Source organism: Saccostrea cucullata, unplaced genomic scaffold (genome assembly GCF_032062105.1).
Source record: "Saccostrea cucullata isolate Sc308-1 unplaced genomic scaffold, CSIRO_AGI_Scuc_v1 ctg14751, whole genome shotgun sequence".
Taxonomy (NCBI): Eukaryota; Metazoa; Mollusca; class Bivalvia; order Ostreida; family Ostreidae; genus Saccostrea; species Saccostrea cuccullata.
The window spans coordinates 1-4,379 of NW_026919103.1; the positions used below are offsets into that span (position 1 = coordinate 1).

The following is a 4,379-nucleotide window of genomic DNA, read 5'->3' on the forward strand; positions in this document are numbered from 1 at the left end:
TTGGTCAGTTCAGATTAACTAAAATAACAAAGACCTTTCTTTTTCTCCTGTTACTTACTGTTTATAAAGATGGTATTTCCTGTACATTACACTATTTATATTGATCGCGTTTCATAGATATCACAGATTTAAAACAATAACCAGTTTATTTCCGACTCCGAATTAAAATATTAGCTAGACACTGTTACTAAAGAAACAATGGGATATTTAAGTTCATGAATGGGTAAAAAATACAGAAATGTATTAATAGAACACCAGTCTATACGGTATACACTAGTACTGAATTTTATTTTTGGAAGTTTATATAATTTGCAAAAATACATGTACAACCACTTTATATAAGTGTATAGCTATCTGGGTCTTATACATTTTGAATACTTGAATCTAATGATGTTAATTATATGTTATCCTGTCCTTAACACAGATTATTCTATTTCATGTCAAATAGTGGGTCAGTTCTAGATCAAGTTCTCAAAGGGGCATTGATATTATGAGGCAATTTAAATTCGGTCCTTAAAATTTTTTTTTTTCTCAAATAAAATAAAAGATTATTTTGGTGTGTGTCAGTTTTAGAATTACTCTTAAATAATGTTAGGGTGCAGCAATGTTCAGATATCCACAAAAGTAAAATAAGCAATTCACATGCAAAATGTTATGGGCATCTGCTTCTCAGAAAACTATCAATATTTTAAATTTTAATACAGGGTGCTTCAGCAAACATGGCCTGACTATGTGGTTTCAGTATGAAGTTAGACAGTATTAACCAAATATTTTTTTCTAAAACTGATTACCACATATCCAAACAATTTTATCAATTTGAAAGTTGAATTAATTGTATATCAATTATTTTTAAGACAGGCATTTTCAATGTTTGAACATCAGTAGCAGTTTTCAATTTAACGTCATTTTTATGTGTTTTAAAAAGTCACAATATTTTCAGTCACCATCCTCATTTCGTCTCGTCCTTTATGACATATATTTGGATATTTTGAACGAAAATTCTGTTTCCTAGAAAGCTGGTTTTATACGAGTATTTCTAATTTCAAAATCTTATGCACTAATATTGCTGATTTTGGAGATTTTCTGCTTGTATTGTTTAATTTATAAAAATCCATTGATCCAATTCTGAAGGAAAAAAAACTCACAAACTAATTTTTGAAAATGTAATCAAAACTTAAATGGAAAAAATGTACTGACTTCATTTTATATTGTTTATATCACAATTATAATGCAAGAAAATGGGCTTTAAAATACAGCTATAATTTTAGAAATATTTCATTATTGTGCAAAAATATAGACATCAAAAGTCGGGACATGTTTGTTGAAACACCCTGTACATGTACATGGAATATGAAATCCTGGTAAGTGTAGATCAGTTATCATAATTGAATCATTTAAATTTCAGGCTATTGTGCTTACCCATTCACTGTGGAAATGAAGGCTAGTGGTTTCGATGCTTGGGTATCGGACAGCGCATTTTGCCTCTGAAGTCTGCGGATCTTCTTAGCCATTTATTTGCTGTGCGCCTACTGACTCCCAAGTTGTCTCTATAGAGAAAAAAGAGTTCTTAAAGTAACGGACAGATGTGACCAATATGGGTTTTGGGAAGAGGTGTAGGAATGCATTTCACCATGATTGGATGGAGAAGTATGGAGATCAAGATCCCAATACAGACATCTTAATCCTACCCAAAGTAAATGAACTTCAGCTTTTGAAAGCCTAAGTGGAAAGACTTTTAGCCGAAAGAAAGAGACTCGAGTCACAGTGTGTCAATTTTGTGTGGACCTGTTGTACTGTAACCATCCCCATATAGTTGTTGAAGAGAGCTCGCCACTACATGGACACGACTATGCAACACCAGCAAGAAACAGACCAAAAAAGAGGCGTCTTGATATGGATACTCCAGAGCAGCTTGACAGCACAGCCTTGTCCGATGTGAATGACATTGACAATCTCAGTGAAGAGGATTTCCAAAAAATGGTATTCAGGGTCGGGGAAAGGATAGCAGAGACATTGAAAATGCCACAAAAACAAAGCTCTAAGACTGCTGAGGGGTTAAAGAGATTCAATCTAGAGAGCTATCTAACAGAGTTTGATCCCACAGTACAGAATTTCTTAGAAGGATTGACCAGTCAAAAGAAGAAAAGGGATTAGGACCTGTATCAGAAAGCCAAAGTTGTAGAGTATCTTCTCCACCTTCTGAATCCCCACGTCGTATTGCCACTTTGCTTCATGGAGAACCTGTTGTTATACAATATAACAAATAGCAAGAAGGCGGTCAATCTTCTGGGTGACAGTGGGCCTTATGGGTGCTACGATACTGTAAAGGAGTGGCTGTGCAACCAATCAATGGATCCACTGCCCTTTCCTCAAAATGACTGTGTTGTCATATTTGATAATAATCAAGTAATTGGTCGTTCATGGAGAGTGAAAGTGAACAACAAAGTGAAGTCCTCAGTTGTCACCACAATCTGCCAGATTGAATTTCCTGATCAGAATTTACAGCGTCAAATACATCTGAAGCCCAAGTTCTGGAATGTTAATACCAATCAGCTTGTCAAGTGCGTCAGGGATATTCCAGAAGAAGTTACTGATGTTCACTACAAACACTTGTACGAAGCCTTGGCCGCAAATCTAAAGCTGGTAGAGAACAGCAACAATGTCTTGAAGCAAACAACAGTTACCAAGATCCCATTGATCTTCAGGTCACACAGCAGAGAAAGGAAGAGGCCACAAAAGTTTGCTGCCAATGTGGACATGTAAATTTAAAGGACAAGAGAATTTGTGGAGCATGTAAAGCCAACCTTAAACAAGCGGAGGCTGCTTCTGTTGACCCAAAGATGGTCTGGGGACTTATACAGCCAGATGTAGAGCCACAGAACGAAAGATGAAAGAAGTTCGAATGACAGCCTCCAAAACTGATGATGGCCAGTATATCATTAGGCAGGCTACTACTTCTAATGACCACTGCCAGTCCAACAGCAAACATCCAGACACATCACCACTGCTGACCCTGAGCGATCCCTGTTTGTCAACCCTAACTCCTACAACTCTGCAAGAACCATCTTGAGGCAGATAGGTGTTCAGGGAGGCATCAAACAATACTCTAAGGAAGGAGACAGGGAATGGCTGTTTGTCGTATGTGATGGTTTGCCATTTGGATTGTGTAAGCAGGTCATCAACAACACCTACCGGTGCCAACACTGCACAGATTCAACAGAGTACTTCAATTCCAGAGAGGAGTTTTGTGAGCACCACCAAGAAGCACATCCCGATAAGACAGAGAAAGGTTTCCTTGAGTTCGAGTGGGTGGTTCTACGACCAGGTAATGGCCACTTCGAGATGAACATGTGCAAAACATTTGTAGAGCTAAATTGGGACGTGTTTTTCTCGGACCTCTGCAGAATTATGGGATTCCGGTCTGAGAATGCACAACGTGCAGCTAAGAAATGCAGCGACCATCACAAGACATGGAGCCTTCTAAAGATTGCACATGAAGGGACCTTGCAAGAACTCATGGTGCCATATGTTAGGAAAGCAATGCAGGAAAAGAGAATGATAAGTCCCAGAGGATTCCTAAAGTTTGTGATGGTGGAAGCCAAGAACCCAAACTATGTGTACCTTGCCACAATGACTATGACGTACTTGCAGGCCTTGAAGAATTTCAGAGCAGGACTTAGAGCAGGCGATATAGATGCCATCACTTCAGGAAAGGCTGTTTTTGCCCCCTTATTTCATGCCAGAAACCACCCTCACTACCAAGACATAGAAATGACGGAGGCCATTCAGCGAAGTCTGTTCCAGCAGAAGTGGTGTCCTCATTCAATCAAACAGAGTCAGTGTGCCTCTCAGAGGATAAGACATCAGGTAATTTCTCTATTTCAATGCTTTGTTAAAGGTCAATTTTTTTTATTAAACTTTTCTACTTATCATTTTTTCCCTAAGTTTTTAATTCTAACAGAGTTTCAAACAAAGTTTTAGCTATAAATTTATCTTTATCTATTTATAAGCATGATAACTGTCATTATTACTTGTTTATTACATGCAGTATATATGTGGATACATGCTATATGTAATAAAAATTTAGGTGCAGTAATGTCAACAAGAAAGTCATTGGGCCCTATGAGTTCAATTTTAGGAAATATAGATAAATTTTTGGCTTTGTTTTATGTTGTTCCAATAATGTACCTCATGATTTGTTAATTAGGTGAGGGCTTAGATTTCAAGGCAGAGGTAGTCAATAAGGATGTACAGTCTTGGATGCCAAGGGGAGTGCCTACTGGGGATGATTGGCTGCGTGTAACTCGAAACTTTGAGAACCTGAAAGAGGTATTCTAACTTTATTTGCATGTCTGATTTTTGATATAAAAATATTCCAT

The 4,379-nt window shown here is 37.4% G+C and overlaps 1 pseudogene; it reads left to right on the forward strand.

The window, feature by feature from the left end:
• Nucleotides 1-1,739: 1,739 nt before the first annotated feature.
• Nucleotides 1,740-3,792, forward strand: LOC134279439 (uncharacterized; annotated as a pseudogene).
• The last annotated feature ends 587 nt before the right edge of the window (nt 3,793-4,379 follow it).